Below are 27,500 nucleotides of genomic sequence, written 5' to 3'. Positions count from 1 at the left end.
AGAGTGAAAGACATTATCTAAATCTCGTAAATAATACACAAATATACAAAAGTACACATCCTACTCACCATTCCCGACGTGTGCTGTTGTTGGTGCCGGCTCAATCTGGAACAAAAACATCGCTGCTTAAGTCTCTCTTACATCTGGTCACAAACAAGTGCATTACTGCGGTAGAATGAACGTTGGATTGCGGCGAGTGATGAGTGCATTGCTCCCGCCGGACTGTCGTGACCCCTTCAGACTGTTCCTGGGCCTTGAAGTCTCGGTCCGCCTCCCCCGCAACCACCTGATGTGCTACGGGCTGACCACATCCTCCCGCACACCTTGCTTTCCGCCTCCTTTCCTCCGCCTGGCTTCCTCCCTCCACTCTTCTTCGCCCAATCTCTGCATCCCGTCCCCTCATTATCTTCCTTCCACTTGCTTTTACCCATTGTTGAAAATAAAGCTTCCAAGCCCCTGAACTGCAAAGTCTACAGTGGAGTGCTTAGGAACGGATATTACTGGGTAGTACTGTACATCATTGCCCATGAAAAAAAGGGCAAATGTGAGGAAATATTAAAGCTTACTTCCTTACCCCGTCACCTGCTCCATCAACATTTTTATCTGACTATTGCCCTTTTGATTTTGCACGAGTAGTTGTAGCTTACTATGTATATACTTTTTTTTTTTTTCAATATATTTACTTATATGCACATTCTAGTCTGTTGTTTCTTTTACAATAAATGACAATGGTAAGAAAAAAAAGAATCACGGAGGAGAGAAAACACACACACGCACACACACACACACACACACACACACACACACACACACACACACACACACACACACACACACACACTCACTCTCTCTCTCTCTCTCTCTCTCTCTCTCTCTCTCTCTCTCTCTCTCTCTCTCTCTCTCTCTCTCTCTCTCACACACACACACACACACACACACACACACACACACACACACGCTGACACGCCAAAACCAACCTGTAATTTGTGATTTCACGTAATACTTACACAGCTGAGACATCAGACACGCTCCCGTCCCCGCGTGTTCCTAAGTGACATTCCCCACAAGGTACAACACAGCGGTGCACTACCACTACCACTTTGCTAGACTAGACGAGACCACGTATGGAGTAGGTGAGCCTCAGGTGGGGTCTTCTAATGGGATAATGAGCGTCTCCAGGTTCCAGGTGCTGCCAAAGATGCCTCAACTAACACACCCTGATGCTCCTTCCACCTTCCCGGCATGCCATCACTTCCTTGTTACTTTCTGGCATAACACGAGAGAAGGGTAAAGTTGCACCAGGTGTTTATTTGCCGGAGTGATCTCAGTGAGTGTCCAAGGCTAGGCGGTTGAAGGGGATACATGAAGGCACCATATTAACAAAGTGTAAAAGTATAATATTTAAAATTAGATGCGCTGTATATGAAATGGTGAGACGATTTCATTTAGCGTGTAAAGTTAATATTATCGTTGAGAATAGTGTAGTGTAGTGACAATAAAGTAGAAAATAAGCTCTTAAGTGTATGTAAATGAAATACAAACTCAACCACAATAATAATATGAAGCTCTGACAGTGTTGTGTTAAAAGCAAATAAGCTAAATTATACTTTAAAAAGCCTGGGGATGCGCTCAAAAAAACTTGAAAAAAAAAAAAAAAAATGTTAGCACTTATTCAAAGTGAGAAAATAACATGAGGATGGCACAAAATGTAAAACGCAGAACAAAATCACACACACACACACACACACACACACACACACACACACACACACACGGCCAAGAAAAATATCACGAGAGAGGAAAAGAGAACGATTACATGAAAAAAAACAATAATAACAGCGTAAATAATAACAGAAGGGAAAGCAAGAACAATACGAGTAGAAAGATAAATATGTAAATAAATACAAATAAGTAAATAAATATAAAATGAAATGAAAAAATGAACAGAAGTATATGAATAAAAAAAAAAAGGTAAATAAATATATACAAAATACAACAATGAGAACAATAATATGAAACGTAAATAATGATAAGTGAAGTCATTGCTAAAATAAAAGAAAACCTCACGCGTCGTTGGGGAGAAGGGTGACTGTCCTTTCTCTCTCTCTCCCTCTCTGCTTCCCTCCTTGCTTCCTCCCCCCACTCCCCCACCACACACACTTGCTCAGACCTGCATCTCTCACTTTAGTTCTTCACGTTGATTGCTTTGCTGCTTCTCTGGCCTCCCTGTTCTTTCATGGTGACTCACTTATATCAACTTGTTCTCTCTCTCTCTCTCTCTCTCTCTCTCTCTCTCTTCCCTGTTCTTTCATGGTGACTCACATCAACTTGTTCTCTCTCTCTCTCTCTCTCTCTCTCTCTCTCTCTCTCTCTCTCTCTCTCTCTCTCTCTCTCTCTCTCTCTCTCTCTCTCTCTCTCTCTCTCTCTCTCTCTCTCTCTCTCTCTCTCTCTCTGGTTGTTTTCAACCACACTCTCGCCACTATGTGTTCACTCTATAAATCCGCTATGGAGGTTCTTCTCAAGTTTGTCCCCAAGATGCCTAAGAAAAATAATCTTTATCCTCAGCTTCCATGATTTTAAGTGTGATATAATTTCCTTTCTTTATTTTCCATCCACTTCACTTTCTCTTTTTAATTCCCTCTGCCATCGTCTCCATCTTTCTCCTCTCCTCACCTCCACTCCATTTCCTTCGTGTATTCTCGTCTCTTATCCTATTTTTCGTGTCTTACTATTCTGGCAAGGTGCTCGTGTTTCCCCTTCCAGCCTCCCTCCGTCCCTGTTATGCCTGCCCACTCACCGTCCCTGTCTGACTGTCCAACCATGACCAGGCGGAGGGTCGCCGGCATCCTTGCAGTGACCTCGCCAGCGACACGAATGCTTCAGGTGATGAGGGAAAAAGAGATAAGGGGAGAGATGGAGAAAGAGTGAGACGACCCGCGTGAATCGCAAAGCTCTTGACGCCAAAATCGTGCCGACGCCGAGGAACCGCCACCACGCTAACGAGGCCCCAAGACGTCAAGATCGCCAAACTTCTCCTCCAACTCCAGCGGCGTCAATCACGGCTGTAAACCGACCTCGCCAACAACGCCAAACCTCGCCAACTTGGAGCTGTACCTTCCATGGGGCGAGGAAGGTTGGAAGCGGCCCAAGAGAGACTGGCAGGCAGGCAGGCAGGCAGACAGACCGACAGGCAGGCAGGCAGGCAGACTGACTCAGACAGATACAGTCACCAACAGTCCTCTCGGAGGCTCGACGTCTGATCTTCCTGATTGGCGGAAACTCACTCACCCTGCACGAATTTTTGTGACTAGTCTGATTAGCTTTAGAGATGCGGTTCACGTTTACTAAACGACTTTTTCCCACTCTTTCCCTGGCTGCCGCACAGGACACGGACGAAGCACTCACACTTCCAAGGCTAGACCTCCAGGCGCCTCCTCACACGTGCACTGAAACCTCTCAGCCTGCAAAGTCTGCTAAGAGGCAGGATATAAAACAGAGTTAGGATGTGACGCCTTAACCTTCACCGACCTTGAAGACTTAATATCTAAGAGTATGGAGTTTTATGACAGAAACGATTACCTGCCTCTAATTCTTACGATTACCTTCTTTATTCTGCACTGATATATGTTTATGAGAATTCCGTGTGAGTGCATGCATGTGAGGATATCATGTAAGAGAGAGAGAGAGAGAGAGAGAGAGAGAGAGAGAGAGAGAGAGAGAGAGAGAGAGAGAGAGAGAGAGAGAGAGAGAGAGAGAGAGAGAGAGAGAGAGAGTGTGTGTGTGTGTGTGTGTGTGTGTGTGTGTGTGTGTGTGTGTGTGTGTGTGTGTGTGTGTGTGTGTGTGTGTGTGTGTGTGTGTGTGGTGTACGTCCTTGTGGGTGCCCAGCGGCGAGGGCCCCTCCCGCTCTGTATTGACCAAGGTCGCTAGCTGCTTATACTACCTTTGTTTTTGTATCTGATAGTGGTAGTGGCGGTGGTGGCGCATGGTGAAGGAGGGAGGAGAGGGAGAGATGCAAGCTGCAGTGTAGTATTTTATGCGATCGAAGAGTCTGACGATGCAGGAAGTTCTTTCTCAATAACTTCATACTTCCCTCATTATTCATGATTGTTATACCTTTCCGCAAGTGTGCAATTTCCATTACATTCCAAACTTTTTTTTTTTCGAGCATTGTTCAGTAATGCACGCTTCTCTTCATCGATGAGAATATGATTGGGAGGGAGAAAGGAAAGGGAAAGCACCGGGAGGAAAGGGCGGCTGAAGGCACAGATGTTGAAAGTGAGCTTGATAAGTTAATTATGACGGCTGCCCCACAACCATCACGGGCGTCAATGACCTAAATTACTAAAACATCCGATCAATCAATTTCACCTTTCCTCTTCTCTACCATCTCCATTCTTACCTCCTTCACAACCTTTACTACCACAACATGTCATCCCTACCTCCCTCACCACAAGCACCTCCGCCACGTTTGCCTTTCATCACCACCACTGCAGATATTAGAGGGTTGTCAGCAGTAACATTAGCACTATAGATAACGACAAGCCATTACTAACCACCATTATTACTTTCATTATTATCGTTATTACCATTATCATTACTATTTCCCTTCAACTTCATTATCACTGTCTTTCTCCTTCCTCCTCACAAATGCTCCATCAATGTACAGTATATTCACACTCCATCCCCTCAGCAGTCTTAACAAATGTTCTTATACACATACCAAACCTCATCTTTCCAGCGAGCAGCACAACATACCTTCCTCTCTCTCCGTTTAGTATCTCCATGACTTTGAGCAGCGAGTAACTGTATCGCGAGAGGAAAAACACACCCTCGTCCTCATCATTATTATCACCTGCTATTTTCTTTCCGGATCCTTTACGCAAGGGAAAAAAAGACTGCAGGTGTCACGCTTTTCGCAAGGTCGCCTGCTGGGAAACCTGCCCTTCCTGTCCCGGAAAACAGAGAGAAAAAGTCAGAGAGAGAGAGAGAGAGAGAGAGAGAGAGAGAGAGAGAGAGAGAGAGAGAGAGAGAGAGAGAAGTGAAGAAGCTTGCAATTATTCGAGACCAGTTTTTACCGTAGTCAATTGAGCGTCTGCAAGGTGAAGCATAGCTGGAAACGGACGGGCGAGATTTAGTCGACATGCATGTTTGTGTTGAGAGAGAGAGAGAGAGAGAGAGAGAGAGAGAGAGAGAGAGAGAGAGAGAGAGAGAGAGAGAGAGAGAGAGAGGACTTTGTATAAGTTTTATGGGGAAAAAAGCGAGGGAGGGATATGAGAGGCAGGGGACTCAGGGTGGAGAGGAAGTTTGCATTAGGCGTCACAGGAACCAACCCTAAAGAAAAATGACAAGAGACCCGAGTAGAGTAGAGGAGTTAAGGAAATATTTCTCCAGCAAAAACGTAAAAATATTTTGATAGTGCATATTTATGGATGTATATATGTATGTATGTATGTATGTATGTATGTATGTATGTAGCTATCAGTGTTTATCTATACACAAACCGTATGTATAAAGAAAAGACCGTGTGAATGTTCCACTCACCTGGCCCACACCTGTGCCTTGCTTGATTATTCTCACACACCTGTGTCAGGCCCCTCCACTCCTCGTAAATCCTTGCAACCTTCCACACCTGCTGCGAATTAATATTTAAAGCTTGTGTACATCATGCAATACACTTACTCTACTAAAAAAAATATGTACCGATTAACAAAGGCAGAGTTGACGTATGTTCATGTAACAGGATGCTTTGATGCTAAGAAAAGTATACCATAGCAGATTAAAACACACACAGCGACACTTGGTGATGGAGAGTCGCAGATGCGGGCAGGGGTAAGGTGTGGAGCGTGGAAGGGAGAGATGGAAGATTCAGGTGGTGATAGCAACAACGGTGATGTCACGCTACAACACAGGTGATGACGCATTGTACTTTTGAAGGAGTCTGACGTCAAAGCTGGGTTGTATTGTGATATCAACTCTACTGTTAAATGCACTATTCCATCTTCCTACCCATGCAACGCGCACTATTGTAATTATACACATGTTGCATAAATACCGGCTAAAAAGTAAGATGGAGAGGAATATAATGTGCAAACGAGTTATAAATGCATGTGTTTGTTGATTTCCACTTGTAGAAAAACACTATAGAAACCTTGAAAACTACTTTGAGAGGCAAATATAAGTTTTCTTGTGTCTCGATGAATCGCATGGATGAACACAGTATTCAGCTATACCGATGATCCATAGACATTTAACTACTCTGAACACTTGCTTCTTTCGCTATTACCTGTCCTATTTCACCTTCATTTATCTACTCTTTCGTTACGTTTGAGTGGTTTTCTTTCTTCTCTTACATACATTCATCTTTATCCTCCTTTCTATCGTCCGCCTGCTCGCAGATGACAGGAGTGGAGGCTGGCGCTGGTGCCCGCTGCTGTTGGCGGGCTGTCAGAGTGTTATTAGTGGGCCTCCATAGTCCCATTATGTTCGGAGATCCCCATTCGTCTTTCCTCTCGGCAAAAAACACGGAGAACAAACAAGCTGGTCCGACGCGACACCGGATCTTCTATCTAGCCCATTTGTCAGCCAATCACAGCCATGGGGTCTTGTTTCTTCATTCCTCCCCCAATCGAATGCCTCGTCACCCTGACACCCACACCGCTCATCTCACCCACGTCGTGCCCGGACCGTGACGTCACCTCTCGTCTTATGAAGGTAAAATAGCCACCGATCGCTTTTCTTCCCTCGTTTGCTGCACGTGTGTGTGTGTGTGTGTGTGTGTGTGTGTGTGTGTGTGTGTGTGTGTGTGTGTGTGTGTGTGTGTGTGTGTGTGTGTGTGTGTGTGTGTGTGTGTGTGATAAGAGTGACGTAAGGTGAGAGAGAGTGAGAGAGAGAGAGAGAGAGAGAGAGAGAGAGAGAGAGAGAGAGAGAGAGAGAGAGAGAGAGAGAGAGAGAGGTAAAGTATCTGTTGAGTAATGGAAAAATGTTCTTTAACCGAATTCTGTGTCGATTTTCTTCCTCCTCTCTCTCTCTCTCTCTCTCTCTCTCTCTCTCTCTCTCTCTCTCTCTCTCTCTCTCTCTCTCTCTCACTTTCTTAGTCACAAATTCACTCGTTCATTCCTTCACCACTTACCTCAGCTGCCAAACAATTCAAGTGGGCACTGATGCAAGGTGACCCCGCTCATCCCTCAACTCACCCACCTCTTGACCTCTTCAACCCCGCACCCCTGACACAGCTGACCCGTGTTGACCCCACACGATCTACTGTCAATAATTCAATGCATTTACGTCTAGGGTCATAAATATTTGCTTTCCGTTTGGCTTTTCCTCCTACCCCTCATTCTCTCTCTCTCTCTCTCTCTCTCTCTCTCTCTGGATAGACAGTGGGTATAGCTTCTGTGTGTAATATTTTATCCTTTTGTCAGATACCGGTCAACTGAATTTATCTTATTTAATATATCTGCCTGTGTCATTCTCTCTCTCTCTCTCTCTCTCTCTCTCTCTCTCTCTCTCTCTCTCTCTCTCTCTCTCTCTCTCTTTCTGAGTACGAAGAGACGACGAAAAAATATATTACACTCGATTTATTCTTCTTCCCCAAAGTGTCCCGCTGCAGGAAACAATGAAATAGACGCAAAAAAAGGGGAAAAACAGTAAAAAGTTGGAGGAGGAAGCGAAAATTATGTGTTGAGGGACAATGAAGGGGATGGAGGAGGGGGAATGGAGGGATGTTGACGAGGTGAAATAATAAAAGAATAGAAAATAATAAAAGAAAAAAAAAAAGACTTGAAAAAGAAAGAATTGCAAGAAAATCCGACATCCTTGAAAGATGGGATGATAAAAGGAAATGAGTAAAAACAATGGAATGAATGAGGAGCAATAAAACAAAGAGGGATTATAGTGGAGGAGATACAATAAAGAATGTAATAAGATGCTGCCTGGCTGGCTGGTTGACGAGAGAGAGAGAGAGAGAGAGAGAGAGAGAGAGAGAGAGAGAGAGAGAGAGAGAGAGAGAACGATGAACGGTAAGAGCAAAAGAAGGAAGTATTAAGTAAAGAAATGGGAGAAGCAGGAAGCAGGAGAAAGAGAGAAAAATGAAAAAAAAGGAGCAAAACGTTCTTTACGTAGATGGATAAGAGAGAAGGGGCAAACCCAAGACTCGGAGAAGAAAGGCGAGGCGAAGAAAGAGGCCGCAAATAAAGCACCGCCGAAATATGCACACAGGAGGAAATGTGGTTCAGCATTTCGTTTTCTTTTATTTAAAACAATTTACTGAAAAAAAAATAGAGACACCACGAAGTTTTTCTGAGTTTTGCCTCTGCTCTTCCCACCACGAGAGAGAGAGAGAGAGAGAGAGAGAGAGAGAGAGAGAGAGAGAGAGTATCCTCACACTTCAATGTGAGAAAAAAAACTGTTTCAATGAATGAATGAAATAAAAAATGCATCAGTTGAAATAAATTATATATATTTGGGTTGTACGAGTGAATACATAACTGAAGCACAAGTACTGGAGTGGGAGGAGGAGGAGGAGGAGGAGGAGGAGGAAGAGATAAGACGTAGCAAATAAAATATAAAGAAAATACACATAAAAAAGATAGTGTGAGCATGTGTGACTGATCTGATGATTTATAGCTCTCTTTCTCTCTTTCTCTCTCTCTCTCTCTCTCTCTCTCTCTCTCTCTCAGATCCTCGCTTGGTGGAGGTTTCTAAGCTTTTATGTGAGTTTCTTGTTAATTAATGAAAGTTCGTCTCCATCATGCATATTTACCTCACGTCACAAGCTATGTTCATATTCTCATTGGCTGGCTTCCCTTCTCTCTCTCTCTCTCTCTCTCTCTCTCTCTCTCTCTCTCTCTCTCTCTCTCTCTCTCTCTCTCTTCCGTTATTTTTCTTCCTTGTTCTCTCCCTCCCTCCTTCACTTCTCGTTCACCTTTTTCTACCCGTGAAATACTTCAATGAAACTCTCCCTCTGCTATCGATTGCGTCCGTTTGTTTGTCTTTAATCACAGTTTTCCTTCTCGATATGGTTGCGTTTCTGTGATTCCTCCAAGGTCTTCGGTATATCAACAACGTTTCCGTGCTAAAAATGCAGAACGGGGAATATGTTTTAAAGCACTAAAAGGAAACTGCAAGGCCACTTCGATTTTATATTCCCTTTAACTTGCCGCGGACTGAAAGAAGCTCTGCCAGTGGATAGAGTAATAATAGAATTTTGTATATAGGAGTGAAAAAGAAAATGAACAGGTATATTTTTGTGTTTTTGACTCGTATATCCAGATGATTAAGACCCTGAAGATTGAAGGCAGTCCAGCCAATAGATAGAACAGGAACAGCAGAATTTCTTACGTACATTACATAGAAATAGAGAAAGTATTCAAAGCAGTATATATTTTTTCAGCAACTACACATAACTAGCACAATAACAACACCAAGAGCAACAAAAAGTACAGTATTACCATTTTTACCGGGTTACGTATAGCCCATAATTATTCTTTTTGGAAGGCTTAACCCATCGTGTCTCGTAACGTACAGGAGGGAGTCACACATTTGTCATCGGCCTTTCCCGTACATATCTCTTTTCCTGTCCATAAGTCTCGCGATGGCAACAGGAACGTATTGTCGACGGCACTGTGATCACCTGTGTGTTGAGGGAAGCGAGTTATGACGAGCACTTAGCTTCTGTCTTCAGCCTACACCTCGCTGGGGATTACACGGCTAAGCACCCCCGAGAGTACTCTGATTTATGGCCGAAAAAAAGGTGTTGAAGACGCGTCTTAGAGGAAGAGAAGGGGAGACGGAGAGGGTCTTAGGATGAGTGGTGGAGAGGATAGAAGCTATGGAAGACACAAGGTAGATAATGTAAAAAGAACCGGAGAGAAGAAATTGACGGAATAGGAAGGATATGTTGAAGGTATAAGATGGAAGGAGGCAAAAGAGAATAGGAAACAAAGAGGATAAGAAGGCTTGTTGAAAGAATAGGAAAAAAATGGAAAATAAAACTGCAGAAATACGAAAGATTTGCTGAAGGTATAAAAAGGAGAGGGAACAAAACAAAGGGATAGGAAACCTGGGAATAAGAAGATCTGTAGAAGGCAAGGAAAGGAGAAAGTAGAAGATGCAGGAAAGATAGGAGATACGAGTAAGGTCTGTAAAGGGGCGGGAGAGGATGGAAGGGGGAAAACTGAGAACAAGGGAAAGAGGGAAACGCAAATTCAAGAGGTAGAGCAGGAGGGAAATACAGGGAAGAGGACAGGGAGGAAAGAAATAAGAACACAGGAAAGGCGAAGAAGCGTATGGGAACATAGTAAAAAAATGTGCGAGGGACCTTGAGAGAAGGAAAGATGAAGCGGGACTATGAGGGTCGGGAAGGAGGAAGAGAAAATGTGGAAAAGATGTGACGCAGCAGGGAAGAGAACAGGAAAGAGTATATTAAGCAGATGAGAGAATGAGATAGAAGACTGCAAGATTAGTATTCTGTATTCAGTATGTTGAATAAATAAGTGTATATATTCAGAGAGAGAGAGAGAGAGAGAGAGAGAGAGAGAGAGAGAGAGAGAGAGAGAGAGAGAGAGAGAGAGAGAGAGAGAGAGAGAGAGATAAGAAACATAAATATGAAAAAGCTATATATACTGAGTAATAAACTAGATAATGAAGTGCGTACAAACTCAGTAAATAAAGATATGAAAAAGTTGCAGTAAAACGTAACTGGGAATAAGAAATTGTGACAATAACGAAATGAAGAAGAAAACGACAGCGAAAAAAAAAAAAAAGATCTGTAGAGATAATTGAGAGAAGCGGATGCAGTGGAGGAAGAGGAGGAGGAGGAGGAGGAGGAGGAGGAGGAGGAGAAAGAAGAAGAAGAAGAAGAAGAAGAAAAGAAGAAAAAGAAGAAGAAATAAGAAGGAGGAGCGAATAAAGACAATCCTAGATAGAATATTTTGTCCTTACGTTGGAAAAAAATATGAGACGAAGAAGGAGAATGAAGGAGGAGGAGGAGGAGGAGGAGGAGGAGGAGGAGGAGGAGGAGGAGGAGGAGGAGGAGGAGGAGAAGGAGCAGCAGATATGAGAAAAAGAAAGAAAATAAGGCGAAGACGAAGAAGAAGAAGAAGGAGAGGAGAGGAGAGGAGAGGAGAGGAGAGGAGAGGAGAGGAGAGGAAAGGAGAGGAAAAGAGAGAAAAGAGAAATGAATGACGAGGGAGGACGACGTGAATTAGCCAAGCGACACGTGAGGGCAAGTTAAGAAAGAGTGAGAAGGGAAAAGACAGATAGCGGAGAAACGAGCCAGGAGAGATGAAAAGTGAGGTAGAGGGGAAATTTATGCAGCGTTAGCAGGATAACTTATAAGGACGCCATGGGGAAGAGGGGAGAGAGCGAGAGAGAGAGAGGAGAGAGAGAGAGGAAGAGAGAGAGGGTGGGAGAGGCAGAGGGAGAGAAAGAGAGAGAGAGAGAGAGAGGCGTAGCTATTAATTTGTAGGGGCGGCAAAGTGTGGTGTGGCAAGTAGGGTGTAGAGCGTTGTGGTGTACTGAGTGAGTTAGCCTGTTGCCGAGGCAGGAGAGACAGGTACGGAGAAATAGGGAGCTGTTAAGGTAAGTCATGAGGAAGGTCCGGGAGAGGCTTAAAAGGCGCCGGCTGAGGAAGGTAACAGGTGGAGTGGTGCGGGCGGCGGCGAGGTGAGGATGTGAGGGGAAAGGAAGTGCAAGAGGAAGAGGAAGGAAAGAAAATTATGAGGGGAGGTAGACATGCTTATATCTACTTTTTCAAGGGTGAGGTGGTGAGGGAGACAAATGTGGCTGTTTGGGTGAGACGTAAAGGGAAGGAAGGAAGGAAGGAAGGAAGGAAGAAAGGAGAGGGCTTGGGTAATGAGTGAGGGGAGGTGATGGGTCCGTGACGTAGGGAGGAGGTAAGAGGAAAGCATTGTTTTAGCAGCCTTGAGGGGTGAGAGGCTGAGGGAGACAGTGATGACTGACGAAGCACAGTTACGGAGTTTTGGGCGGAGAGGATGTGGGTTGACAGGCTTAAGGAGGAGACTTAGGCGCGTCAAGGTGAGAGAAGGCGTGGGGGACGGTAAGGATGTGTGTGTGTGTGTGTGTGTGTCGCGCGTGAAGGGTTGCATGTGTACGAGACTGCCATATAAAAGGAGAACGGTAACCAAGGGGGTGGGATGCCGGAGAGAAAGGTAACCAGAGGTGCCAGGAAAGATAAAGGGGAAGGCGTGCACGACTGCCAAGGAAAGAGACGGAAGGTGGAGGAGGCTGAAAAGGAGGAGGAGGAGGAGGAGGAGGAGGAGGAGGAGGAGGAGGAGGAGGAGGAGGAGGAGGAGGAGGACTGTATCGGTGCCAGGGCCAAAAGAAAGAGGCGTGTATGGGTGCCAATGAAAGAGAAGGGAGGAGCCATACAGGGGTGCCAGAGCAGGGAGATCGAGGAGGCGTGCATGGGTGCCAAAGGAAGGGCAGGGAGGAGGTGTGTAGGGACGAGGCCTAGTGTCTGACAGTCGAGGGATAGTGTTAATGGGGTAGCGTGGGAGGGAAGGAGGTAACCGGTAAAAGCCTCGGATATACATATGGAGAAGAGGAAAGTACATCACGAAATCTTAATTGAAGGCATATTTTTTGTCCTCCTCGTCTTGGCCACAGATTGTAAACACAGGTATACAAACAGGGTGAATTTTAGGCTTGTTTACAGATGCTCAAAGGTGGCTAATTGACGGAAAGCGCTCCCGCAGACGTGAGACTTGATAATGAAAGAACGTGGATTGAGATGTATTTTTCCGGTAGCGGGGAAAGCTTGGAAAAAGTTTCGGATCAGACTTGCAGATGGATTAAGTTTTCTCCATTTGGGTGAGTGAGATGCGGGACCTCACATGGCGCATAAACACTCACCTCTTCAACGCTCCCCCTCCCCTAACTCTTAACACCTACGCAAGGTAGAGCCTTTCATCTCGACACCACCCGTCATTCCATCGTCTCTACTCCGATTACGTCCTGGTGCCCCTCGCGACCGCCGGGCGCCGCTATTCCCTGCCTAAACAAAAGCCACATCTTTCTTTCACTACTCGTCGAAGCTAAACACTCTTACTGGCTGCAGACACGCATGAAAACACTGTCGGCCTTTCAACATCGATGGTAGTGATGATGTCCGTGTGTTGGGCTGACACGCTCCTTCTTCTTCTCCTCCTCCTCCTCCTCCATCTCCTATTCCTCCTCCTCCTCCTCCTCCTCCTCCTCCTCCTCCTCCTCCTCCTCCTCCTCCTCCTCCTCCTCCTCCTCCTTCTTCTTCTTCTCCTCCTCTTCCTCCTCCTCCTCCTAGTGTTGAGACGGCCACCGACAGCCCTCTTAAGATACCGGTTATGTAGCTGCAGCGTTATACCACAGTCGTCGTGTCTGGGTCAGCGGAGGGAGGGAGAGTGAGAGGAGGAAGAGACGGAGGGGGGGGGGGCTGAAGAGAGGAGGAGGAAGAGGAAGAGGAGGGGAGGGAAGGAGAGATGGCACAAAGCTCACGCAGACAAACCCTCGCCGCCGCCATTCACAAAGTTTATGCACGTGTGAGTACTCTGGCGGGCCCTTGTGAGGTCCTGCAAAACACCGATAGGGTTACCCGGCCTCCATTAAGACACGTAGGTTTTCTGGGATAAGGATCGATCGCAGCGATGATGAGGAAAAGGAGGAGGAGGAGGAAGAGGAGGAGGAGGAGGAGGAGGAGGAGGAGGAGGAGGAGATGGGTGAAGGTAATGAGGGTGTAGGCGCGTGCGGAGGAAAGGGAAGCAAGGAAAGAGAAAAGAGGGCGGGGAGTCTAGTTGGAAGTGGTGGTGGTGGTGGTGGTGGTGGTGGTGGTGGTGGTGGTGGTAGTAGTGGTGGTTGCTGCCGTGAAATATGAGGGCTGACGCTCATCTCATTAACGAGGGTTGTCGCTGCTTTTTCTGCATTACCCCTTCCCTGCCCCCCCTTAAAACCTTTTCCGCTTTTCCGTGGCGCTTTTTGTTTATCTTTTTCAGTGTTTGTGTTTTTGCGTGTGTGAATGAATCTGCAGCCCCGTCGCGCGCCGAACTATTTGCGTTTTGCCTCCCAAGTAGCCAGGAATGTAGGGGCGCCTGGCAGTGTGCTCGGGTGGCGGCTCCTCTTTCTTTGGGTCGTAGAAGTCGTCTAGCCGGAAGTGCAGACCCTGATCACGCGCGGCGGCGGCTCTGGCGGAATTTCTTGCTGCCCCTTTTTTCTGCACCGGCAAGAAAAGGTTTAATGTCTTAAGGCTGGCAGGTATTGCTACGTCCGTCTGTTTGTCTTGCCGCATCACACATTTAGTATGTACTGTTTCCGGCAAGTCTCGACCCTCCATCTTATCCTCGCCATTTTTTTATACTACTTTTCTTCTTCTTTTTCTTTTTTCCCTTTTTGTTCTTCTTTTTCCTCCTCCTCTTTTTCTTCTTTTTATTTATACCTTCTTCTTCCTCCTCTTCTCCTTTTTGTTTATACTATTAACCATCCCTTCAATCTTCTCTCATTCCTTCACCATTCAGTATTCATTTTCTTTTTCTAAACACGGAAATCACTTACAGATGTCATTAGTAATTACAATCCAAATGACGGAGCATATTTGCACTGTGTATAGCCAGCGTAAGACACACACAAAGCAATTTCCACTTTTGAACACGTCCACGATAACATCATAGGAATTAGACTTTAAAGACATGAATATTCCAGTGGTACCGAGTGACATTCTGCGTGTTTACCATTCTTTTATTATGCCTCTTGACTCAGCAATGTTAGTGTTTGTTCCAGACACCACCACCTTGTCTCATTTCTCTTCACTCACTGTCTCTCCTTTCTCTTGATCATGTTTGTTGTCTTCTTTCTTTTCTTCTTGTCTTCATCGTAAGCTTTTCAATACATTTTTTAGCATAGTTTTTTTTTTAATCATGTAGTCATTAGCATCTTTGTCTTGTGGTCTTCATCTCCCCAAGAGGTACTAAACCATGGTCTCCGCATTGCTGTGGAGTTGCCACTGCAACAACCCAACACTCTTAGCCTGCGAAATACTCGTAAGGGTACGAGAAAACTACTGGTACTGCGGTATTGCTTCCTTATATAGACGGGGAAAAAAAAGTATCCCAACGTTTCCTTATTTTCTTTCGATAAACGCGATTAGTGATATTTTTCAAATCCGTTCCTAAGAGACGATGTATGTACGCACAACTTTTCGCTTATTTCTTTTCAGTTCTCTCATTAACTTCCCTCATTTTAAGATCATTCGTCGTCATTGAATAGTATGTCTAGTTTCTCTATGAGTTAGACTTTTGCTTTCTTTCCCTTCCTCCTCTTTATGGTGGTAAGGGGAGGAAAGAGAGAAACTGATGAGTTATACATGAGAAGGTGGAAAAATAGAGCTGAATTTCATTGGTAACGCTTAAAATGATGTATCTCACACTACCTCCTCCCCGTAATAAAAATCAAATTAAAAGAACCGAAACTCTTCAGTGTAGTCATGAATGTAGGTATGAATTGCAATAAAACCCGTATCGAATAACCTCAATGGTGCACTGACCTTGACGCAGCCACTCGTATTCACTCTATATGCATTCAGCTTTTAGTAAGGAGATAGATATGCGTGGCTGGACCTTCCTGCCTAGCTGAGCGTTGGGGTGACCTTGACTCAGACGGTATTGCTGAATAGCCCGCCGGTGAAGCCTCGTCAAGGGACATGGAAATGATGTTTTTTACTTTATTTAATTTGACTCCTTTTAGCTTTCAAGTCTATTATAGGAGTGCAACCACTCATGTGGCGCACACACGCGTACGTACATACATCCCAGACTGTTCATTGTTCTTAAGTTCGTCTTTCTGTCGGTCTTTCCGCCTGCCTCTGTTCGCCTCCTTCACTACCTGTTGTCTGGGTCTCTTCCTGTCCCTCTCTGCTTGCGGTCAACACGTCCACTTTTGAAGCCTCAAGATTGCCTCTCCTTCTTAGACCTCCGTCTGTGTTTCCTCTTGCACATATTGCTCGTATCTTACCCTTTCTCTCTCTCTCTCTCTCTCTCTCTCTCTCTCTCTCTCTCTCTCTCTCTCTCTGTTTGGTAATGTCTTCGTTTCACAATTTCTACGTGTGACAAGTCATGTGGTATGGTGATTTTATTCATTATATTATTTTTACCCTCTCTCTCTCTCCTTCGTCTTTCGTCTTCAGGTATCTGTTCACTCCACACTTTCTTGCCTTTCATTCCCCTTCGATCCCCTGCCGTCACATCCGCACCACCACCGCCTGCCTGCACCACCATTCCCTGCACCACCACTACTACCACCACCATCACTGCGGCCCACACACACTTCCCACATTCCCACCAACACGCAACACTAGCCCCCCCTAGGCTCCCCTTTGGCCACATAACCCACACCCACGCGTTCCCTTTGACCGTACACACACACACACACACACACACACACACACACACACACACACACACATGTGAAGGAACTCATCGGGATCGTCCTCCCTGATGAGTTAAATGTAAAATTGAGGCTTTTGTTCAGCCCGGAGGAGCCTTGGCGTTGCTGGAATGCACTAGTTGGCAACCCGCAGCCTGTTCATTCATAACCGCGCGCCTCCAGATGCGTTCCTCATGACTGCGGGCAGTGACTTCGTCTTCATTCTTCTGTACCTCATTTCTCTCTCAGACTAAAGAAAGAGATATCACTCGATCTGTTGTCGTTTCCACACGTCTCATTTGCGTACTTTTCTCCCATCTGCGTCACCCACACACTCCCAGGAGGGCGTTGACGAGGTTATGTAGGTATGTATGGGTGGTGTGTCCTACAACTCTGGGCGTCGTGGTGGTCGGGGCGAGGATGCAGACGCCGCTGAAAAACCCGGACCATTCATGAGTGTGTCAGGGAAGAGTCCCACGCCGCGACTCACCAGCTGCTGCAACTGTTGCTGATGCTGTTTGTTGTTGTTTCTACGTGATGTTACTCTGCCATTCTTTTTCCTTTATGTTGCTGGTGTTTTTCTAAAGCAAGATATATGAGCTTTGTGCGGTGGTGGGAATTCATATCCTGTCATGTGTATGTATACTGCGTGGGAGAGGGAAGACGGAAAGCTGCTCTTGAAGACTGTAAAACTGGCGCACGGCAGTTATTCTAGTGTTATGTAGGCGGAGAGAGTTACGGCTGAGGTTGTAGCTAATTTTGCTGATGACGTAACCGTATTGACTGCCTTTGTTCGCTGTTGCAGTAACGGGAAAGACTTGCTCAGTGCATTTATAAAGGTCTTGACTTGGGCAACGCAGGCACTAACTTGCTTTCTCCATGACGCACAGGTGAAAATATCAAGACGGTTTCAGCAACATTGACATCTGACTAGTTTATACTATAGGTTATTAATATATCTGAGTGTGTGCTCTGGTTGCGGGAGGCTAAAGGTTATAGAAAAAGAAAAAGCTGGTGAAACCATTACTGCAGCCAACAAAAGCCTGCAACGTGTCACTGATTTTACAATCGTTCTCACGTCACCATCGGCGGGAATCTCTCTCTACCGTTGCCAGCCAGTCCGCCATACGTGAGTTGACGCGGACTAGGAAATAAATGTTTTACTGGATAATATAATCACGGCACCTTGATGACAATAATGGTACTGTCAGTCATGGTGGTGCTGTGGTAACATTCACTGCCGAATTAACGTATCCACTGTATTCTGTTCATCTGGATTCATAAAATTTTCAAACCACTGTATTTCGCTGTCTGCTCCGAATGGCTGTTCTTTGCGTCCTCTTGCGTCTCGTGCCTTGGGCTTGCCTTAAAAAATCCTCCTCGTTGTATCCACCCGCCGCCCCTCGTGCCATGGCCTTGCCCTGATGCGTCCTCCCTCCTCGAAGCAGCGCAGGCGGCAGCAGGCACCCTTGGGAATCGTTTCAGTGTCATAATCTGCCGTTTTATGCCGAAACTTTGGAGCATCAGCGGCGTTGGTGGTGCTTGAGGGAGGTGTGGCGGAGGTTTGGCTCAGGCGTGGCATTCCCTTTGGTGTGCGGGCTTCGTGGATATCTGAGAGTGGTTTGGCAGTGTGGCTAAGATGCGACGACGCCCTTCAAGACTCTGAGGGGCGTCTGGATAGGAGCGGTATGGCTGATGAGGGTGATCTGTGGCTATGGGCGTGTCTGGCAGGATGCTGTGTGGGGCACGGAGCATAATGAAGGAGTATTTGATGGTCAGGGAGAACTTGCAGCATTGCGTCTTTTTTCTACAAGACGGTAACCCAAACCGGCAATTTCTGACTGCTTGTAGGTGGTGGGTGGACCTGGTTGCGGGCATGTGGGCGGCTGGTGGGAGGAGTGTAGGGTAAGAAAGGGTGGAAGACATGGGGAGGTGGAAGCTTCGAGGGCAGCGCCGCGGGGATCTGGCAAAGGTCCTGAAGGTGAACGAGTGAGGCACATCTCTCTCTCTCTCTCTCTCTCTCTCTCTCTCTCTCTCTCTCTCTGTCTCTCTCTCTGTCTGTCTGTGTCTGTCTGTCTGTCTGTCTCTCTGTCTCTCTCTCTCTTTCTTCGCAGTTCCTGGAGGCGAGGGTATCACTATAAAAAGCTCCCTCATGACGCAGGCTTCGTGTTATTTGTTGCCTAGTGTGCAAAGCCTGACACATCAAGTCGAGTACCTCTTCTATTATATTAACTTATTTACAGACCTGCTCTTTGACATTCAGCATATCCTCTTTCTCCTACTCCACATTCTCCTCCTCCTCCTCCTCCTCCTACCTCTTCTTTTCGTTTTTTATTATTTATTTGATGACTATAATATATGTGGGGATACTGATAAAACTACACAGCATCAAAATGAAAGGTGCTGTAAAGTCTGTCCTCAAACTGACACATAAATCAGCATAATTTTGGTTTTGTCATCTGTTTTTCAAGAGAGACAAATTTAGGAATAGCGAAATCTGTCAACACACAAAGAAGACTCCTGGTAAGAAGACACTCCGGTGATACGAGGATGTGGGAGGATGGCAGCCTCAGGGGAGATGGGTAAAGACAGGATCAACAGGAGTGGTGGCGCAGAAATGACGAAGGCTGGCCGGGGGAGGCACGGATGAAGGAAGGGCTTTCGGGGTGAAGGGAACACTGAGGAATGAGGAATATAAAGCTGCGGAGGGGAAAGAAACATAGGAATGAGACGACTCGCAAGGGAAGCAGAATGTAATGAAAAATAAGAACATGGTGAGAGTGAATGTATTGGTGGTGGGGGTGGTGGTGGTGGTGGTGGTGACGACAACGACGACGACGATAATGATGATGGTAATGACAATGATGAAGATGGTTATGATTTTATGTTGCTGCTACTAATGTTAATGATGATGATGATGGCTATGCTGACAGGAGGAGGAGGAGGAGGAGGAGGAGGAGGAGGAGGAGGAGGAGGAGGAGGAGGAGGAAATAATACAGTGAAGAGAGAGAGAGAGAGAGAGAGAGAGAGAGAGAGAGAGAGAGAGAGAGAGAGAGAGAGAGAGAGAGAGAGAGAGAGAGAGAGAGAGAGAGAGAGAGAGAGAGAGAAAAAATCAAATAAGCAAATCAAATAATCAAATAAATAAACATGGCAATTAAAGAGATGAGAATAGTAGTAGTAGTAGTAGTAGTAGTAGTAGTAGTAGTAGTAGTAGTAGTAGTGGTGGTGGTAGCAGTGGTGCAGTGGTGGCAGTGGTGGTAGTGGTGGTGCAGTAGCAGTAGCAGCAGCAGTGGTGCAGTGGTGGTGGCAGCAGCAGTGGCAGTGGTGGTGGTGGTGGTGCAGCAGTGGTGCAGGTGGTGCAGCAGCAGCAGCAGTGGTGGTGGTGGTGGTGGTGGTGGTGCAGCAGCAGCAGGTGGTGGCAGCAGTGCAGGTGGCAGCAGCAGCAGCAGCAGTGGCAGTGGTGGTGGTGGTGGTGGTGGTGGTGGTGGTGGTGGTGGTGGTGGTGGTGGTGGTGGTGGTGGTGGTGGTGGTGGTGGTGGTGGTGGTGGTGGTGGTGGTGGTGGTGGTGGTGGTGGTGGTGGTGGTGGTGGTGGTGGTGGTGGTGGTGTGGTTGTAGTGAGCAGATGAGCAGCATGTGTCAGCAGTTGCAGCAGCAGCAGTGGTGGTGGTGGTGGTGGTGGTGGTGGCAGTGGTGGCAGTGGTGGTGGTGGTGGTGGTGGCAGCAGTGGTGGCAGCAGTGGTGGTGGTGGCAGTGGTGCAGTGGTGGTGGTTGTGTGGTGGCAGTGGTGGTGCAGAACCGTCAGTGGTGCAGCAGGTAGTGGTGCAGTGGTAGTAGTAGTAGTGGTTAGTGGTTATGGTAGCATTAATAGCTCTAGTGGTAGTAGTAGTAGTAGTAGTAGTAGTAGTAGTAGTAGTAATAGCAGCAGCAGCAGAAGTGAACAGTGGTATATAGAAATGACGAATGTCTGCGACAGTGGCAGTGGTGGTGGTGGTGGTAGTGGTAGTGACACTGGTGGCAGTGGTGGTCTGTGTGTCACTCAAGAAGTGCCCCATCACTCAGACACGAGACGGTGGATTTCTTTATCGTCCTGCCGGCTATATTCTCGCCCTCTCGTGCTATATTTACCCTCGCGATATAGAACACCCGGCCGAGTATTTGTGGCGCCGGATGCGGAAAGTCCAAGAGAGCAGGTGTTGGAGGAGGTGTTAGGGGGAGGAGGCGAGGTGGGGAGAAGGGCTGCCCAGGTGGAGGCAAACGGATGAAGAGGCGGAACTTGGAAATGGGTTCAATGTGTTGATGGTTGTGGTGGCTGTGTTGGTGGTGAAGGGTTAAGGACAACGATGAAGTGCAGAAAATGTAAGAAGTTATTTGTAGTTGTAATGATAATAATAATAATAATAATAATAATAATAATAATAATAATAATAAAAAATAATAATAATAATAATAATGAAAAAGGAGATAATAACTATAATGATAATGGACTGGAAAGATAATGGCGGTAAAGAAGAAGACAACGACGAACAGACAAAGAAGAAGGAGGAGGAGGAGGAGGAGGAGGAGGAGGAGGAGGAGGAGGAGGAGGAGGAGGAGGAGGAGGAGACGAAAGTAAATCGATGGAAATAAAACACGAACTAGTACTAAAGCACATCATAGACGCAAAGGTCAGGCAACTTTATAAATAGCAGTGCAGCAAATGGAAATGTGGAGTCACGACTGAAATGAGAACATGGCACTAACACAAGCAATATCTTACCATACAACCTTGTCACGGGACACATACACACTACACACGCGCACAAATTAATACCCCCATACATAAATCCACACGTCCGTACACCCATACATCCTCCCGATCATCCATACGCCCATACATTTATACATTTAAGCGTTATGGCGGGTCAGGTATACTCGTAAAAAAAAAAAAAAAAATTGAGAGAGTCAGTTTGGCAGTCCTTGTAGTTGTGAAAGTCTCGCAAGCATGTATCGTCTGGCGCAAGTGTGTCTGACAGTCTGAGTGACCTTCTATGTTCATTCCCTCTGCTCTGAACGCATAAATGAAGTATAGCTCTAATGACCCTCAGTGCCATGTGTGTGTGTGTGTGTGTGTGTGTGTGTGTGTGTGTGTGTGTGTGTGTGTGTGTGTGTGTGTGTGTGTGTGTGTGTGTGTTTCATCACCTGTGTCTACATGTACCACTTCACGTACGTACACTTACAGAACAAACGGAAACAAATAACATGTAAAAAAAGTCACGGCCACATCCTGTCCATTCACCTGTAGTTGCTCATTAGCTGGCAGGTGTGCGCCTCTCCTTCCTTTCCTTCCATTCTCAGTTTTCTCAGGTCGTCTCGCCCCGCCTACCTTCACGTACGCCTAACAACTTGACGCCACATTCCTCGTCGCGTCATGCCTCACATTTGTCGCCAAGATGCTCGCCGCTCGATGTCCCACCTGGACTATGGAACGATCCAATGCACTTCCTCCTTCCTTCCTCCTCTACTCATGCGTGATGGAGAAGCGGGGAGAGGAGGAAGGTTAGGGAGGGGAATTGGGAGAGGGCGGAGCCAAGCACTATTTTTCACTTACTCGTGATCCTATAAATCTAGCAATTCAACACATATAATTTTCGCCATTTTCCTGTCACATCACTTTTGAGGAGACGCCTTGAGGTGTTCCCGAACGATAAATCGCCGTGAATGTCGATAATGGAGAATCAAATGCTGACTACGTATAGCGGGCGGCACTCTGTGAGGGTATGTGATAAACGATTTAGAGAAAGTGCAGAGAAAGTTACGTATTTCTCCTCCATTCCAAACGAAACCTGCCTGATTATACTGTCAGACTCCAATGCAATGTAGTCTAATATTTTACAGGCACAAATCGAGTCTTCCTAGGATTTAATGGCGGTGGTCATGTGGTGCGGACGGGAATTTATATTTATTTTCCTTTTAATTTATGCCAGGCTGTAGTGTGACCTCCTGACACGTATTTACCCGTCTGTGCCTTCGGTAAACAGAGGGACAGTGGGTGACGGACAGTATTTATGTTTGCTCAGAACACTTGACTGGCTAACTGCAACAGACCAGACACAAGACGACCATCGTTTGGGAGGGGGCATGAAGCGGAACGCGAGTGAGACAGTGAGTTAGTGAATGAGAAACTCGGAAAGGGTAAATGAGTCAAAATTTGAAAGTGTGAGTGAGACAGTGAGTAGTGAGTAAGGGAATCAGTAATCGAGTGAGAGTGACGGGGTGAGTTTCAGACAGGTATGCATGGGCTCGGTGATGAAGGAAGGAGGTGAGTGAAGAGGTGAGATTAGAGGGCTCCGGTGAGGCTCATGAGAGAGAGAGAGAGAGAGAGAGAGAGAGAGAGAGAGAGAGAGAGAGAGAGAGAGAGAGAGAGAGAGAGAGAGAGAGAGAGAGAGAGAGAGAGAGAGAGAGAGAGAGAGAGAGAGAGAGAGAGAGAGAGAGTTGATTTCATTGCAAGATGAACGTGGGGCCTGACAAGATGGGTTACACACACACACACACACACACACACACACACACACACACACACACACTCGCCTCGGTAGCTCAGTGGTTAGAGCGCTGGCTTCACAAGCCAGAGGACCGGGGTTCGATTCCCCAGCCGGATGGAGATATTTGGGTGTGTCTCCTTTCACGTGTAGCCCCTGTTCACCTAGTAGTGAGTAGGTACGGGATGTAAATCGAGGAGTTGTGACCTTGTTGTCCCGGTGTGTGGTGTGTGCCTGGTCTCAGGCCTATCCCAAGATCGGAAATAATGAGCTCTGAGCTCGTTCCGTAGGGTAACGTCTGGCTGTCTCGTCAGAGACTGCAGCAGATCAAACAGTGAAACACACACACACACACACACACACACACACACACACACACACACACACACACACATACATAAATGAAGACCCAATCCAACACATGCTCGGCCATCTAATGATATACCTCCTTCACAGTATTACTTCGCACGGCCTCGTCACAGTCACAGCAACACGCGCCTTACACTCACGCTGCTACACACAAATCTACTCGACCAAAAGAAACGCATACTCTTCGTGGTAGCGTAAACATTCCCTCAGTCGTGCACAAACACCGACTCCATTCAGGTTCCCTCGTGCTTTACACACTTCATTCATTCACGTCCCCCGGCTGGCCAGACACTACTCTCATTCACGCTGCTGCCGCCGCCGCCGCCGCCGCCTCACGCTATCGCACGTGCACTCTTCCTTCATTCATAACTAGGACTTTATGTAAACTTCATGACTATTTATCCTTCAAGCTGCTTTCGGTCTACCGACACTCAAACAACTAAAAATATTCTGTAAACACACGCGGGATATATATATATATTTTTTTTTCACATTTTTCTTCTTTATTAAAATGTTAATTTTTTCATGCTACGTGCGCCGTGAGGTGAGCGAAGTTTGTTGAACACTTGACAGCTGGCGCTAAATGGATGAAAAACTCGGCTAACACTTCTGAAACGCTTCCCTCCTCTGCCTGCTTTCTTCTTTTACCCCTTATCCCTCGTGGCCGGAGAACAGTGAGCGTCGTCAGAAATACAAGGTATCATCATTACCATTAAGTGCAATGGAAAGGAACACCGAGGGCCAGAGTTGTAATAATTCATTAATTTGCATATTTGCGAGTTTGATTAATATAATGGCTTAAGTTTTAAGGTATACAGGGATGTGGAAGCCCGTCGTTTTCCTGCAGTTCTTCGCATTGAATACATCACTCAATCTTGCCTGCACATTGATCAACACGCATCTTGTTTATACAGGATAAAGAACACTTGTTAATTTGATCAAGTCCGAGGAGCAATTATATCGTACAGTCGTGTCTCCACAATGATCAGCATATACGTTTTATGTAAAGCTTGACTCAGTGGAAGCGACTAGTAAGCTGCTGTATTTGCACATGTTGGCCCCCTTGGTGCGCACGGCCTCGGCGGTGGCACGGAGTGATGGCAGCGGGCGGTGTCAGCATATCTTGGCCCAGTGGCTACAGGAAGTTTACGTCGGCCGCCACACCTGTGTTTACGGGGACGGTAAACAGCTGACTGCGGGCCTCGCGCCGCTACTGTGCAGGTCCACTGTGGCGAGGCTTCTCATGTTTCACGGCCGCCTGCGGGGTCCTCACGAGTGCTTGGCTGTGTTAATACCCTCGTGAGTGTCGCGTGGCGGAGGGCTGGAAAGTATACATACAGCGCTGAAGTGCCAAAAAAAAAAAAAAAAAAAAGAGCGGCACACTTGTTTTTCTGGTATGACCTACTCTTTTCTTGGCTTGTCCTCCTTTACTTCTTTACTTCCTCCTCTCTCTCTCTCTCTCTCTCTCTCTCTCTCTCTCTCTCTTCCTTCTCCTCCTTTTCCTTTTCGTCTTCCTTCCCATGACCATCAAACAACACAACAGAGTACGAAAGCGTCGGTGTATTGGCGAGAGTCAGCGGCCCAATCAGGAGTCTTGTGTTGCCCGCCCCTCGCAACGTTAATACAATGTCATACCGTTGGCGAGGAGGAGGAGGAGGAGGAGGAGGAGGAGGAGGAGGTTGGCCTTCTCGGATTACGCAGCTACCGCCAATTACTCCCTAACGACCCATTAAGCTGAAATGGCCCCTCAGTTTAAGAAAATTGACAGTGTGATGATAAGGACGCCTAGGTGTGGGTGGAGGTAACGGGGGCGGGAGGCGGCGAACGACATGACACCTTAGTTTTTATGGTGCACTCTTTTGGTGGCTTCTCTTCATTGTGAGAAGATACGCTGGCAGTAACATATTTTTTCCTTCCAACGTCTTGAAATAACTCCTAGCCCTCCTCCTCCTCCTCCTCCTCCCTATTCCCGCTCGCCTCCCTTTTCTCTGCTCCATAACCTTAAAGAGGGAAAGGGAAAGGGGAGAGAGAGAGAGAGAGAGAGAGAGAGAGAGAGAGAGAGAGAGAGAGAGAGAGAGAGAGAGAGAGAGAGAGAGAATTAAGAAGATAAAAAAAAAGAAAAGAAAAAAAGGAAAACACACCTTTCACAAAAACAATTTCAAACCGGAAGATTCACTTGCAGTCATATATACTAAGAACACGTGAAAATACACAAGGCGGCTTTTTTGCGCTCTTTGATGGAGAGACGAGTCACTGAGTCGGAGGAGGCGGGAGGAAAAATGCAGCTGAGCAATATCTTTCGGACAGATCAAAATACCTCGACTCTTCTCGCGCACCCCCGACAGAGCCCAAATATATCAAGGCAAGTCAAAGCTACATCGAGAGACACGTCAAGGCGGGAGGTGTAAGTGAGGTGAAGGGAGGCGGGGGAGGAGAGCAAGGGCGGGATTACGGGAGCTGCTAGTTGTGGAGGAAGCGGGAAGGGAAGGGAAGGGAGGGAAGGAAGGGAGCACGAGTAGTAGAAGGAGGAACGAGGATTTAGGGATTAATTTGGTACCTGTAGTGGAGGAAATGAACCACTGAGGATTACTTTACTGCTGGTTGGCGCTGGGACTCGGGAGAGCGGGGGCTGAAGCAGAGGAGAAAGGGTAAACCAGAGAGAGAGAGAGAGAGAGAGAGAGAGAGAGAGAGAGAGAGAGAGAGAGAGAGAGAGAGAGAGAGAGAGAGAGAGAGAGTGGGATTCATTAACCTCGGCACACTGGTAGGCTGTGTTCAAGACCCGCAATGAGAGGCACTTACGGACCGCGTGGGGCTGGTGGGGGAAGGGTGAGCGGGGGAGTTCGTGGGGGAGTTGTCTGTGGAGTCACCATTACGGATGACAAAGAGGCGGAGTATTGGCACAATCCCTCCACCACACGCTGTGCCGGATAAGCGAAAGACGCAACTGAACGGCTGTTGGGAGATAAATGCAAAACGGAAATCAATGACAAATGCAATGGTACAAAAAAGGGAATGTGTGTTGCGGGAGAGGAAAGGGAAGTTAGGCGGAAAAAAGTGTTTAATCCTTCATTTCGATTGCTGTGTGTGTGTGTGTGTGTGTGTGTGTGTGTGTGTGTGTGTGTGTGTGTGTGTGTGTGTGTGTGTGTTCGGGCGAGCTAGGGGATTGGGGATTAGTCGGCTAAAAGTGTGGGGATGTTACCTGTAAATCAGTGGTCATTTTCATGTTCCATTAGCGTAATAGGACGAGGCTGCCGGCCCACCCTCCGCCGGTATTACATTCAATCACGCTCCCGTCTGCACGCCTGCCTCCCCTCCACACCCATGCATACACACACCTGCCGCCACACAAAACACTGCAATACACACCTGCCGTCACACAAAACACTGAAATACACACTTGCCGCCACACAAAGCACTGAAATACACACCTGCCGCTACACTAAACACTGCAAACACAACCTACTGCTACACAAAACGCAGCAAACAAACCTGCGGCCACACAAAGCGCAGCAAACACACACCTGCTGCCACACAAAACACTGCAAACACACACCTACTGCCATACAAAACGCAGCAACCTGCCGCCACACAAAATATTGCAAGCACACACACCAGCTGCCACACAAACTACTGCAAACACACACCTGTCCAATAAACAAAGGCTATCAACATACACAAATATTGCAAACACACACCTGCTAAAACACAAAATTCTGCAAACAAAGGTTATTAACATACACAGTTATCACAAGCACAAACCTATCCATACTGAAACACTGCTAACGCACTTTTCCACTCACAAACATTGCACACACTTATCTACTGAATCACACATCATGCAAACACACACCTACTTCTATACTAACACAACAAGAACACACCTGCTGCGACACGAGCTGAACAAATGCACACTTTCAGCCAAACACTGGAAACATGTGTACATACATATCGCTACACAAACACTTCAAGCATAGACCTGCACTAACACAGGCACTGCAAACATACACTTCCCTACACACACACACACACACACACACACACACACACACACACACACACACACACACACACACACACGCACCTTTTCAATAGCTAATCAGCACACCACCGTCTGCCCTTCGTCCGCTCACCGCAGCTCATTTAGCCTCCTAATTTAGCCTCCCCCTTAAGGCCTCGTCACACTTCCTTTACGCCTCTCTCCCTGC

General features: G+C 46.7%; 1 protein-coding gene and 1 long non-coding RNA gene across 3 annotated transcripts in view; one reads left to right on the top strand and one right to left on the bottom strand.

Annotated features, from left to right (window-relative positions):
• The window catches only part of LOC123518692 (Krueppel-like factor 6), a 782,284-nt gene that overhangs the window by 129,260 nt on the left and 625,524 nt on the right, over window positions 1–27,500 (top strand). The gene's annotated exons all lie outside the window — the stretch shown is intronic.
• LOC123518693 overlaps window positions 1–27,500 on the bottom strand; it is a 581,767-nt gene that overhangs the window by 191 nt on the left and 554,076 nt on the right. For both annotated transcript variants that reach the window (XR_006678868.1, XR_006678869.1), the window contains one exon: window positions 1–105. This exon is cut by the window's left edge and continues 191 nt beyond it. This is a non-coding gene — a long non-coding RNA (uncharacterized LOC123518693). The remainder of the gene's footprint in view (window positions 106–27,500) is intronic.

The sequence above is a fragment of the Portunus trituberculatus genome, chromosome 44 (assembly GCF_017591435.1).
Source record: "Portunus trituberculatus isolate SZX2019 chromosome 44, ASM1759143v1, whole genome shotgun sequence".
NCBI classification, from domain to species: Eukaryota; Metazoa; Arthropoda; class Malacostraca; order Decapoda; family Portunidae; genus Portunus; species Portunus trituberculatus.
Note: the sequence above shows the minus strand (reverse complement) of the source record. Positions and strands in the feature narration are given on the sequence as shown.